Source organism: Trichosurus vulpecula, chromosome 5, assembly GCF_011100635.1.
Source record: "Trichosurus vulpecula isolate mTriVul1 chromosome 5, mTriVul1.pri, whole genome shotgun sequence".
Classification (NCBI taxonomy): Eukaryota; Metazoa; Chordata; class Mammalia; order Diprotodontia; family Phalangeridae; genus Trichosurus; species Trichosurus vulpecula.
The window spans coordinates 18,287,067-18,302,014 of NC_050577.1; positions in this window are offsets into that span (position 1 = coordinate 18,287,067).

Below are 14,948 nucleotides of genomic sequence, written 5' to 3' on the forward strand. Positions count from 1 at the left end.
TGGCGGCCTCAGCACCCTGGCCAGCCCAAAAAAACTCATTCTCAGTTTTCAACTATTGCTGGCGTCATTGAAAGGGAGAATGGGTAATGATCAGCTCATATGTACAAAGGGCTTTAAGACATTTGAGCTTCACAGCGAGCCTGACAGATGAGGAAACTGGGCGACTCGTCCAGAGCCCAAAGCCAATGAGGCGGGCTGGATTGCAACCAGGAGTCTATCCAGTGTGCCTCCCTCTACAGGAAGACAGCGTTGAATAGGATTCAGAGAATCCCATTTTGGGCTGTGTCCCCAGAGCCTAGCATAGTGTCTTGTACATAGTAGGTGCCCTAAAAATTGTTAGTGGATACTAACATCAGCCACGGTGCCACTGATTCCAGATAAATGCACAGAGAACGGCAAAATAATGGAACCCGATAGTGCCCTGTTTCCAGAGGCAATAACCATAGTACTCAGACCTTCACAAACTCCTCTAGGTTTCTGTCTATTGGTCAGTTCCCTGCCCTCTGCCTTCCATCCCACTTGGAATACCTCACTGCCCATTCACTCGATTTCTGTATCTTGGACTCAATCACTCACTCCCCGAGGCTCTCTGGGGGCAAAGGTTAATGTTTCACTTAGGATACCCCATTGGTCTGGAAGTGGCTCTAACTGCTCTTTTCACATTAGGAAATTGCAAAAATAGCTTCAAATTCTTCCCATCCTTTTCTGCCTAAAGTAGATTTTCCCATAAAAATCATTCAGTACCGTTCCAGAGGAAGATATATTTTTTTTTGGTCCACTGTGATTTCCTTGTTGAATCTAAATTCCAGTATGGAAACTTTCTCTACCAATGCCCACCAAGAGTTCCTTTGCTATTTGCCTGGACCACTGAGAGGGTAAATGCCTTTCCTAGTTGCTCATAATGACTCTCATTAGCAAATGAATTATTTTGAAACATTATCTTTCTGAGTTGTGAAGTGAAGAATTCATCCCCCAATACAATGAAAGTTTCTCCGGGGCAAGGACTATGTCATTTTCGTCTGTCTCCCCAGTTTCTAGCATTAGGCCAGTTTTACAATAAATGCTTGAAAAATATGTAATCAATTGAAGAAGAATCTAAATTTAAATTTCCTCCAGAGGCTCTACTCAGAATCATGGGGCTGGGCCTGGAATTTACAAGCAAAAAAGAGGACAGTGTGGTGGGGGAGACCAGCAGATCTGCAAGTGGAAGAAGACTTGAGTGTGAATCCTGCATATTGTCTATGTGACCTCAAGCAAATAACTTGGCTTCTGTGGTCTCATTTTCCTCACCCATAAAAGGAGGGAATTAGGCTCAATGATTTCTAAGGTTCCTTCCAGCTTGCAATCTCTACTTTTTCTTGGATGCTTTTAAATGTTCATTGCAAATTATTTTCAAGCCTGAGTTGATAAGAGGCCTTAGAAGATAGTACATTGTGACATTTGGATATCTTCCTCAAAATTCCACTTAAGAGTCTCCCATTAGTCAGGAATAAAGGTTTTTGAGACTGTCAAAGTGACCCCCCCCCAACCTCGACTCCTTCATCCACTCACATGACCTTCCTTTATTATTTCTGAAACTGATGAAAGTTCACCTGTATGGACTTAATACGGGCATTCTTCATCAGCACATTTTCTGATGTTTTTGTGATTTGCTGCCCTTATATGATTGCTCTAAGTAGCCACAAATCAGGAAGCCATCATAAAATCCCGATGAAGCCACCATTCCTGCCGCCTGCATTCGACATCGTTATTTGGAAACATGTAAATGAAAGTCGGCTTCTGACACCCATAAATAACATTGTGATCAGTGTGCAATAGAGGGACGAGTTTGTTTCTTGCAGCACTCACCCCTCTTCTGCGTGGGATGAGCACCATCCATTTCCTCCATTATTGATAGACGTAATCATAAAATATTATGACAAATAAGAGGTATTTGTTGTTTCCCCAGAAATTCACTCCCATTATATTAAAATGCTATATTGTTAACCTTCATTGCGATGGGTTCCATTTAAGGCATGAATTATTACTTTGCAAAATAGGGAACCTTGGTGAACTCTTGATGCAAATACAAGTTATATATATAAATAAAATGTGTTCTGGGAAGCCACATGGTTTCCAGTGGGGTCATTCAATTAACATAGTAGTTCTCTGTAAGTTTCAAGAATGAAAACCCAAGTGCAGGAGCTAAAAGCATTTAATGGGCGTTTGTCTCTATGGTGAGAAATCGTGAGTATTAATGGAAGTGTGAGAGGCTCGACTTGAAGGAGCTCTTTAATATATACATATATTAATATATAGCTGCATCTATTTTCAGATATAGATACGTGTATTTAGGAAAATGTTTCAGATTTCTATCACTTGCTACCTGTGTATCTTCAGGCAAATTAACCTCAGTTTCCTCAGCTGTAAAACGAAGAAGTTGGATGAGTTGATCTCTAGAGTGCCTCCCATCTCTGAACTAAACAGTGGTGGGGTCATAAGGTGAGGATGATGACTGGTGACAATGATGATAGCTTATATATATATATATATATATTATACATATATATATATATATATACTTGAACTCCTATCTTCCTGCCTCCAAGTCCAATATTTTACCGCCTTCTCTTTAAAAAAATCTTAGATCTGTCATTCCCACCAAGAGCCAGTGTGACATTTGGGAAAGAGTGCCAAGGGACCTTGGTTTATAGTCACTGTGTGATCTGGACAAGACATTTAACAATTCTGGACCTAAACATCAGGATTGGAAAGGTAGCCTCTGAAGCCTGAAAAAGAAAGCCCCCTACAACATCACCCACAAGTAGTCATCAGATCTTTGAAGACTTCCAAAGAGAGGAATCTCAGGAATATTTCCTAAGACAGCCCAGTCTGCTTAATAGCTGTGGGATCCTGGGAAAATCACTTTTCAGCCTCAGTTTCCTCACCTGTAAAATAGGGATGATAATAGCACACATCTCCCAGAGTTGCCATGAGGATAAAATGAGAGCACATATATGAAAGTACTTTGCAATCCTTAAAGTGTCACATAAATACAATTATTGTTGTTAGAAAGATGATCTAATTTCATTCCATCCCTACAAGCCCTTTTTGCTCATCTAAAATAATGATTATAAATTAAATATTAAATATCAATTCAACTTGTTAATAAATATTTCTATTTTTATTAATGTATTTCCCATTACAAAAATGCTAGCTTTTCCATCTCTCCCTCTATGTCCCCAGCAGGACTCTTTGTTTATCCATTCATTCCAGTTCATTTTCCCTCTTATGGCTGTGTATCCTGTTCCCATCACTTTGCATGATTTCAGCACACTATAGTCATTCTTTTCAGTCTCTGGGTCTCTATAGCCTCAGACCTATATACCCAGAACCCATACCATTGGCACAGTAACCATGTCAGCTTTGGGGAAAGGTGAACACCAGTTTCCAATAGAAAGCTCATCACTTCTGGAGGGCATCACACAGTGTTCCTTTCACTAAAGGTCTGAGTGTCTGTGTTCTGTCCTCAGAATACCCTAATACAGTAATGATGTGAGGACATAACACTGGAGTGAGCCCGTAGAGGGCTATTGCTGTTCTTTAGTTGTTTCAATCATTTGTGACCCCATTTGGGGTTTTCTTGGCAGAGATACTGGAGAAGTTTACTATTTCCTTCTCCAGCTCATTTTACAGATGAGGAAACTGAGGCAAACAGTGTGGGTCACACAGCTAGTAAGTGTCTGAATCCATATTTGAACTAGGTCTTCCTGACTCCACACCCAGCACTCTATCCACTGTACCACCCAGCTATACAAATAAAGGGTTACGATCTCCAAACTAAGATGGCACCCAAAACTTGAGGCCAATGATGGAACACTCAGAATAGGATAAGCTAACTTCTGAGCAACTCTCTTTGCAGCAGGAGGGGAAAATGATCCAAGTAGTCTAGGTTGCACATCAGAACACATTTTCCATGTACTTATACATAATTTTGGTGGTCCATAATTCTCTGATGGCAAATCAATTCATCCAGGTCTTCCTTCTCATTCAATTCCCCAGGTATTTGCTAGACACCAGAGAGAGAAAGACAAAACTAAGAATAGTTCTTGTCCTCAAAGAGCTTATGATAACATGTACACAGACAGGAAATACCAAATCCACACAAATCAGCACAAAGAAATTTTAGCGGGAGAGGAGCGCTAACAATTCAAAGAATGAAATGGGGCCATATGGAGAAGGTGGTACTCGAGCAGGATCTTTGATGGAACTGGGGATATCAAGAAGCAATGGTGAATAGAGAGAGAATTTCAAGCATGGCAGACAGTTTATGCAGACAATGGGAGTTATCCCAGAGTGGAGCAGCTAGTGTAGCAAGTAGGTTTCTCCTCACTTCAAGACCTCACTGGAGTCTTTAAACAAAGTCTCAGTCCCACTGGAGATAGGATACTTTTTTCAGGTACCAGGTAGACTAGATGACTTAGAAGGTCTTTTTCAGCTCAGAATTTCTGTGAGTCTGTAGAATCCCCAGAAACTTTCTTCCAGTGATTCACCCCTCCATTCAGTATAAGGTATGGCAAAGCTTGTTGCTGGCCGCTTATACATAAAAATAAAGGAATTTGGAATGAAAGATTCAGGTAGAATTCATTGCTCTTAAGTGGCTTCACCTAAAAATATTTACTCTTTGCCTCCCCTAGCCCCATTCATTTGCACAGGAAAACAAAATTAACCTTGAAATTGAGAAAACCAAACGGACCCCAGATTCAGAGAATCCTTCACAGTTTGTTGAAGTGGCAGCTTCCTGAAGGGATTCAATTTGGCCAACAGAAATTAAGCAGAAGTAACAAGGCCTTTCTAACCCTAAGTTAGAGACTTGGAACAGCAAACTTGCCCCTAGGGATCAGGAAAAAAGAAGACACTGTGACTAGGTACACTTAGTTTTCTGGCCTGTGTTCCATAGGGGCTCCTGCTCCCAGAAGGCAAAGGTCTCCTTCTAGAGAGGAGAAGCCTATTTTTACCAAAGGCTCTGAGAATGGGTGTGTGAAGGTCTGCCTCCCTAAAAAAAAGTTAGAGCTTAAGCCTCTGGACTCTAGCTAAAAGTAGACAATAGAGTCCACTCTTATGGAGAAGTAGTTCCTCCACTGAGGATTCCAGCTAAAGCCAGAATCTAAAAGCAGAAAGATGCACCACCCATCCATGCACAGTGGAGCCACACCCAGAAGCAATCTGCAGCTATCATGGGACCAGTCAAACTCAGTCCAAGAGCAAATGCACAAGACAGTGAGGAGCAAAGCCAATAAGCCTGGAGGACACTGAATTCCTGGAAGAGGCTCCACGTGCCAGGCTGCATGCACGAAACACCCTCAGGAAGCAGGCCTAGTGGGAGAAGCATAATACCTTGACTAGGAGACATCAGTGTACGTGTCAGGGATCTGAGTCTGGGCCTGCCCTGGCCACACATGCCCCCTATATCTCTGCTCTCTCTCTGTGTTCCCTAGGTGCAACAGTACCATGGATGACCTATGTATTTGTTGGAGAGTGTGCCCCATGTGGATGGGCAGAAATGTTTTGCCTCTACTAGTCTTACTAAGCAACTTAATTAAATACCCTGTCTTTGAATTAATGGTATTGCTAGCTGACTTGAAAAAGCAAAAAAATACTGCCCATGAGTTATTGCTTCTTTCAGTGAATGCAGATCCATGAAGTACCTTGAACCTTGAGGAGCTTATCTTGGGGGACCCATGTGGGAAGAAGGAGGCCTCCCCAGGTTTCACATGAGAGCTATGTTCTCCCTGAGAGAAGAATTCCTGGCAGCCAGGCCTATATTCCAGGAGGGACACTAAATGAGTGGTTCTGGCCTCATCCTAGTCTCAGCTCCTGTGACCCCAATTTTTAAAACATACTTCATTTTAGTGATTTCATTGGTGTAGGGAGTTTTCAAGGAGGAACTTCTACCACTTTGCTGATCACTTTTTCTGCAATTTATAATCATAGAGGATTGCCTAGAGCACTGAAGAGTTAAATAACTCACCCAGAGCCACACAGTATGTGTTAAAAACGGCACACAGACAAACTCTTATCTCCCTGACTCCAAGGCCCATTGTCTCTCCACCCTGCCTCATCCCACAAATGGGAGGTTTCTCACCATACAAAACCTTTCTCCGAAACAATGTGCCTTTGTGGGTATGTTTGTTAGCACCTTGTGAGAACACTATAGCTCTTAAGAACTGAGGATCTTCAGGAGAGCGAGTGGTCAGGAAATGCGCGATGGCCACATTCTACTGACTAAATGGGCCACCACCTCACGTCGGGTTACAATTCAGGCAACTGCTTTGTGCATTACTGTCAGGGTGTCCTCTTCTGTGAAAGCTTCTATGTCCTCAAAGCAGCTGCAACCGACTAAGACACTATCTGTTTTCTTGCTTCCCCAAGTAAATCTGGCCAAGAAAAACCTTTCTCCCTATTTTGGGGTGTGGTACAAAAATATTCCATCTGTTGACTGAGGCATTTGCCTTATGATTTGGAAGACTCAGTCATCTGATGCAATCCTCAGGAAGGAGGTGGATGCATGTATTTTCCTTACGCGTGCCAAGGAGGTTCCAAAGTAGGTTTCCAACATTTCAAAAGCCAAATGATAATTGCTGTTATCTTTGGAGGACTTGGGTGTGAATCTCATCTCTTGTTCACTAAAAGCAGAGCCATGAACTGAGTTCCCAAAGAAGGTATGTTTTCTTTACGTTTGTCTGATATTGTGAAGCTGTCACAGATTATGAATCCGCTCTTTTTGTTGGGAATAACAAGTCTTATGGAAAAGCTGTTGGGGGAGATGGAGTTTGACTATCCTATGAAATAACCTGCTGTAAAGAGAAAAACACCCCTCTGTTGGAAGAAGAACATGAAGAATTAACCCCAGGCTACATTAATAAAGGGCAATTCACAGCTTCCTGTAAGCTTCTGGCCGAGGCCAGCAATGGTGAAGTCGGCAGGCCCTCTTGGGTCTTAAGTGCTGCGGGAAGAGAAAATTAATCTCAGGCTTTAGAGCATTTTAGGGTTGCCACATTGTGAAAGTTCCCTCTTCCTTGGGATGCTTTTTCCCTGCCTCCCCTCCAGACCTCCCAGCCTCCCCAGGGATAGGGATGAGAGACGCTTTGGTAAGGTCAGATCCCCACCCGAAGGAGGAAGATTTCGAAAATGAGTTTTCCACCTTGTGTTTGCCCCATTTTCCTGGCTTAGATTGAGGCATAGACAGAACAGGAAATCTGTAATGGAAAGTGAAGTGTCCATGGCCATGTGAAGGTTTCTTGGAATTGCTTCCAGGCTTGTCAGAATCACTTTTATTTATACCCTTATTTTCTATTTTAAAAGCCCTTGCTCCTGTTGGCGAGTCCTCATCCCAGAGGAAGCATTTCCTGCATATGCAACCATGGGCTGATTGACATACGCTGCCATCCTCCATGGGGATGGCACAAGCATCCATTCTCCTTCCTCACACCCCGCCCAGCTCAGCACCACACCACCATGTCATTCCACTTAGCTGCATTTAACTTGAGCTGCTCCAAGCCCTTTGGAGATTTATTGATGAATAATCCAATTGAGTCCCATGGTCTCCTTGTGAGAAGGATAGCGGTTAAAGCATTTATCCTTTCCACTTTATAGAGAAAGAAAGTGAAGGAGGCCAAAGTCATGGATTTGGAGATTGGGATTTAACTGATAGCACTCACGATCTTGTGCCTGGTCCGCTCCACTGCACTGCCCCTCTGAGGTAGCTAGGAAGCCCAGTGGATAGAACACTGAGTATGGAGTCAGAAAGACCTGAGTTCAAATGCAGCCTCAGATACTGACTAGCTGTAAGACCCTGGGCAAGTCACTTTTTTTTACCTAAGTTTCCTCATCTATAAAACATTGGTACCTACCTCCCAGGGTGGCTGTGAGGATTGAATGAGATAATAATTGTAAAGCCCTTAGCACAGTGCTTGGCACATAAGAAGCACATGTAAGTATTAGTTATTATTAATTTTAAACATTTGGAAGACATCTAAATATCAGGGCCCTGCTAAAATTCCAGCAGCATGAGGGAGGGAGGGAGGCTAGCAGCCAAAGCTCCTAATTGGTTCTCCAGCCTCAGATCAGAAGTCACATTGGAGACCCATTTGGTGTTCCATCTAAATGTGTCTAGTGGGGCTCATCAGCTACCTGTGGTGACCATCTCATGGAAGGATTCCCTGATAAAAGCCATAGAGCATTAAGTGCAGAGCCTCTGTTTTGTAGACAGGGAAAATGATCTCTCTTTAACTTCCCATCTTATTGCGAAATTCCTGTGGTTCAAAGCCATCCATGGTGCTTAGTTGGATAGTATTACTTGAGAGACCAAAAAGAGAGTCTGTGCCATAGGCAGGGTCCAAGTCTGGAAGGCTTAGTCTGGACCTTTGAGGCAGGAGCACATTCTCTCCAGCCTCGCTGGTAAACCAGAAACAATTAGATGTAAAAAATACTAAGGGTCTGATGGACCCAGCTTTGCTGTGGTACATCCAGTTTGACAAGAATTTTGATGCCAGCCTTCTGGTTAAGATGGCAGTGTGATTTTAAAAAACTCATAAAGAAGTCCAGATTGCCCATACCAACTCTGGCAAATAAACAAGAAACTAATGGCCCCCCACCCAAAAAAAGGAGAAAACCAGGCAGAAGCAAACTCCTTCCCCAAGTCCAAAACTTCACAAAAAGAGCCAGAAACAGGGGGAGGGGCAAAGAAGGGAAGCTGGCTACAGCTCAAGTAAACTGAAGCATTGGAGATGGACGTAGATGCCCAAGGCAACATTCTTAGCCTGGGGCCTGTGAACTTTTAAAAAAATCTATTTTCCTCACTGTGTTTTAATATCATTGGTTTCCTTTGTGCTCCTCTGTATTTTATGCATTTATTTTATCCATGATTCTGTGAAGGGGTATATGGGCTTCAGAGGAATCCATGACACCAAACACTGAAGATTAAGGGTGTCTAATCTAGGGGATCGGTTTGAACTCTGGTAACTGGGCTAGAAGCTGGTGGAGCTGGGGAGAGGAGGGGGTTGAATGAACAGGAAAAATACCTGACATTTATATCATTCTTTGGTTTTTCCAGGGTACTTTGATATACTTAATCTTATTTGAGCCTCCCAGTCTGGGAGATGGGTACTATGAGGGGAGAAAGGGACTGAGCAAGTATTAAGCACCAGCACAGACATTGCACTAAAGGCTTTACAAACATCATCTGATTTGATCTACAGGCATTATCCTCGTTTTGCAGAGGATAGCAACTCCTCTGTAGCTATGTAGCCTGCCAATATCAGAGACAGAATTGGGACCTAAGTCTTCCTGAGCCCGAGTCTGGCGCTCTGTCCACCACACCATGCACTTGGAGTCAGAAAGATCTGGATTAAATCCTCCATATGACAATGACCCCAGAACTCCACATCTATCTATCTGTCTGAAATTTATATGATGATCTACCAGTGTTCCCAGAGGAGGCGAGAGTTCACCAGCAACCAACAACACGGGTCCTAAGAATCCCTAATTCTAAGCCCAGAACTTTTCTAGTAAGTCATATTGCCTCTATAAACCGCCATGATCTCATCAGTTTAGAACAAAACAAAACTCACATATGCTCTCACATCACCATCATTGATGAAATTCTATGACTGCAGCCTGGAAGACAGATGTCCTCCAAGAGGCCACAGCTGCGATTAGAGATTAAAAGAATAATGACAACAGTGAGAATAATAACCAGTGCCAATGTAGCAAGAGCACTTTACAAATATCATCCCATTTGCTCCCCAGGTATTTGTCTATGCTGTTCACAGGCCTAAGAACCAGCATACCAAGTGTCCCTCTGCATTCTACAACCAGACCTCCATAACCCCAACCTAAATGTTCTCGCACCATGTTTGTGTAGTGGGAGAGAACAAATGAGGTCCCCATTTCTGGTGGCTCTTTGGATCCTGAGCCTTAGCCTTGCTTTGCACATAACAAGGACTTCATCAAGGTTGTTTTCTTTCGTTTACTCATTCATTCTAGCACAATTCTGAGGGGACTGGTGCTTTTGGATGAGGTAGCTTGGAGGAGGGAGGAGCTCACCCCTTTCGCTATTACATCAGCATGGTACAAGGTTATTTGCCTCTTTCCTCTCCTCCACCATCACAACTTTTTGACCTCCACACTCCATGCCCATTTCTTTTCTCTGTAGCCTTCACATTTCAAAGTGGAATTTATCTGTTGCAAGACTGCCCAAGGCCCACAACCCTTCCCGACAATTACTCAGGTCTATAGGAAATCAGGCAGAATGGACACCAGAGAATTCTGAGGTGACCCAGAAGGAGGTGTGAACACTTGTTGCATCCATCAAAGTCAAGTCTGAAGGGAAGCCTTGGTATCAAGGTCAGGGATGGACTGAGGTCATTCAGAAGGACACTCAACATGAACATGCCTGTCGGAGATCCATGTGGGCACTGGGGTCAGCTTAGAGAGCTTGCAGAAAAGCCAGGAGGGACCTTAGAGCTCACCCTCCTTCATTTTACTGATGAGGAAACTGAGGACAGGTGACTTTCCCAAAGTTACACAGGTAACAAGTAGCAGCTCCTGGATGGACCTTGGGAGGACCTCGATTACGCCTATGAATGCTTCCTCCTGTCCTCCATTGTGGCATCAAGGGTGGCCTTGGAGCTGATCCAGCTGTGAAGCTAGGAACTCTGGCCCAGAAGGACTATATCACCACAATCAGGATGGAGCTGAAGCGGGTCTGTCTGGAAAATATTGAGGTATGAGGCCTCACGGGGCACCAAGGAAGGAAACCCAGGGCTTCTGACAACCACAACCACAGTCAGAGATCAGAAGAGAAACAATGACCTTGAACATGCCAGGAACCACTAGCTCCAGGCTGTCTGGATTCATGCCAACCTTTACCTCACCCTCCTGAGGTCCTGTGGTTAAACACTCTGAGGCTGGCAAGGACACCAGTCCGCCCTTTCCAAGGCACCTCTCCAGGCTACATAGGTGAGGTGTGGGGAGCTAACATAAACAGAAGGCCAAGTGTATTAACTTTTCTGGGTCCTGGGCCCCTTTGGCAATCTGGTGAAACCCTCCTCTGAATTGTGTTTTTAAATTCATAGAATAAAATCCATTGACAAAGGAAACTAATTATATGGAAATATAATTATCAAAGTTTTTTTTTTCTAAAACAAGTTCATGTACCGCAGGTTAAGACTTGGTTGTACAAGTCTGATTTTCTGATCTACATCCCCTCCAGTCAAACACAAAGTGACTATGTCTCCACTGGATTTCTAATGTCCCCCAAACCACAAATTCCTCCAGATCATCTCCCAGTCCTAGAAAGGCTATCCATTCAAGTCAAGTAGATGCACCTCTAGGTTCTCATGGCACTTTAGAAGAGAGGATATAGGAAATACTTGTACCATCACAGATGCCTAGAGTATTGGCCAAAAGGCAGTTGGACTTATTACCCATGCAATCAAACGGGGACCAATCCCCCCATTTCTAGGAAGGCCAGTCTGATCAGCATTGGCTCATAGCTGTCACCAAATTATGCTGGGCTGAGAGCCAATGGATATCTAACCTGACCTGCTGGAAGGACTGAAAGCTGCCTCATGGAACTATGTAATGGAATGTTGTGTTGCTAGAAGCGAGAAATCCCCACAGTTCCCCAATTACATTTGTTCTATTTAACTGCTTGTTACCAGGGAAAGTTCATTGGTAGGGGGAATCACTGAGAATTAAGAAGGATGAGAAAAAAGAAGAGCAAAAAAGAAACATTTCAAACGAGAGACTGAAGATGCCTCTGGTGTATTGTGGCTTAGTCAAGGCAGAGCCATCCAGAAGACCTTGTAGGCTGTAGGGTCCATGGGATAAGTCCTTAACCTCTTTGGGCTTCAGCTTCCTCTTCTATAGGACAAAGGAAGGAGCTGGACTGGATGACCTTGTGCAAGAGGCCACACCTGAGTTGTGCATGCTTTTGAAGACTTCTGTAAGGTAGAGTTAAGGTGGGATTCATGGTCTAGGTGTGAACTGAAGCAGGAGATATTGACCTGGAGTCTGTGACCTGCTTTGGTTTTCAATATGTTCATAACTAGATGATTGTTTTCCTTTGTTATCCTATATATTTTATTTTATGCATTTAAAAGCATCATCCTGAGCTGGGGTTTCCACAGATTCCTTCAGATGGCTAAGAGGTTCCATGACATCAAAAAGGTTAAGATCCCTTGGACCCAAAGGATGATGATGGGTGGTAACCTGGATGGCATTGTAGGATCGCAAAACACTCTCTATCCATGATCCTATTGGATCCTCACAACAACCCTGAGAGGTTGTCAAATACACAGAAAATAGACCTACTGAGTAGGCATTTTACAGGAACAGAGAGGTTAGGCTACTTGCTCCCTCTCACCCAGGTAGTGAGTGTTAGAAACAGCCTCCTAATTCCAAAGCAAGTGCTCATTCACTACGTCAAATAATCTCTCAAAATAAGCATGACTTCCATTTTTGTAGGACTTTCCCCAAGCATTCTAGAATTGCCGCCGTGAAAGGAAGAATCATGCTCTTTATTTAATTCACTGTTATCCTGTGATCAAATTCAGCTTTATGTGTATCTGCAAATGTAATTCTTGAAACACGGCTCTGCTAAGGCAGCAAAGAATCCTTTAAAATCCAAGGAAAGTAAATCAACACAAATAAATTAAGGGAGATATTTTTCTTCGCCATGCATAAGTAACAGGTTCAGTGCCCATAATTCCTGCGGAGGTGTGATGGGATGCAGAGGGCCCCTGGCCTGTTAATATTGCTAATGGAGTCTCATGTTGAAAGCATATAACATAATTCATTGCATATTATATGACTTCCTATCTTGGGAAATAGGAACTACTTGAAAGTCCAATCATTAACATGTTGCTGCCTCAGATGCGATTTAAGACCCAACTAGTCTTACAATCTGTCATGACACTACTGGTTCTGATGTCAGAACATGGCTGGTCATCTTCATCCAACTGGTCCCAAGAAAGCTTTGTCCAGGGAAATGGCTGTCGTCTGAAGAAGGATTTCAGCTTGTCGGATGTCAGTGAGATCATTCGCACAGGCAACATGGAGAGGATGCCCAGGTGCTATTGTCAGGTGTGGAATGCCACCTATTCCCTTACCTGAACAGGGAGGACAATGGCTGTAGCCCAGCCAAGGCCTCTTCACCCTTTCAGCACTGTGGATCACCAATGATACGGAAATAGAGTTAGCAAGCTCAACTCAACAAATATTTATTAAGGCCCAGGCCTGGAGCTAGGCTTTGAGGAAGAAAAGGCCGAAGTGTCGCTGCTCTCACATCCCACTGGAGGGAATCAATATAGACCCCGAAAAGTCAATTCAAAATAGATACAAAGCCAGTACAAAAACAAAGGGGCAGACACCTGGGGAGTCAGAAAAGGCCCTGTGTATGTAGGAGGCCACTCCTAGCCCAAGCCTTGGTAGCAGTCCTGCTCATAGTAGATGCTTTTTCAAATGCTTGTTGAATTGGATGGGGGACTATTTATATCTTCAGGTTAGGCAAAGCACCTATGGGACCTTCAATAAGCAGATGTGACTTAGAGCAAATATTGCCAAAAAACAACTTGTTACCCAGAGCTTGCACCCATTGGGCCACTCACAGTGGAAGGGCTTCATGTTCCTCGATTAAGCCAGAGGAGATTCAGGATGGAGCATCAGGAGTGTCCACAGGCCCTCCCTCAGGATGCATGGCTCCAGCAAAGTTATTTGTGAGATTCACCTGGTACAGAGCTTTGTCTGTGGGCCTTGAGATGCCCAACAACCTGCAGCCAACCTTCCCCCCCACCCCAGCCCCATTCCCCCTCTTGCCAGGGGAGGATAAAACCTGAGAATCTGCATGCCAAACATAAAGGCCTCTCTGTGTGGCACACCTACAGCTACTCAGGCACACAGAGCTGGACTTCCGAGGCCCTGCCTGATCACCACCAAAGGCAAGAGTTTCTGGCTCCATTTTTCCAAAGAATCAATTCGTGGTCACTGCTCCTGTTTCTTCAGAGAGTCACAGCTCCCCATTCATTCTGTTCCCCAGAAGTAGGTGGGTCAATCTCCTGGCTTGCTCTCTGATAGGGAGCTGCAGTCTTAACCCCAGACAACTTCTGGTTCCACTGGGCATTCTAGCATGCCTTTCAGCCAGAGGGTCAGTGACGCGCCCACCCAGGGCTGGCAGAAGCTTCTCAGAGCCCAGCATGGGAGAGGCCTTGTTTCTCAAGTTGACAGTATTTTCTGGTTTAGGGTTGGCTCCTCTTAGCAAGAGACTTCCCACCTTTATTTGGGGTGCTCAGTTCAGTTAATTTCCCAGAAATGTAGATAGAGATGAGGGGACAAGGGCATCAAAGGGAAGCCTTCTATCGATCCAGGGCAACTTCATTTCCTGGCTGATTTCTTCATGTGCAACTGAACTATTCAATTCTCAGGCCCTTTCCAAGATTCGGAATATTTTATGTTCACATAGAAAGTTTCCTTCTATATTTCGATGTGTTAATGGGGTATACCCTTACAATGACAATAGTTAACATTTATGTATCTACAATTTCTTTTACATGTATTATTTGTTCTTCACCACAAATCTATGATGTAGATACCACTCCATAATCTGGTCCTCTCCTGCCTTTCCAGTGTTCTTACATCAGGGGAAACTGAGGCTGAGAGGTTCAGTGATTTGCTTGCCCAGAGTCACATAGCTAGTACAGTGGGATTTGAAACCAGGCCTTTATGACCCCACGTCCAGAAGATTATTCCCTGCCCCATCTTTTCTCCAACAATCATTCACTAGGTCTGCTTTCAGACATAGCAATAAAACAGCTTCTCTTTTCTTCAGAGAGTGAGGCTGTGGGTGATTTTATTTCATATACTTAATGATCACACAGCTATAAAGGTTTAAAAAAAATCTTCAAGGC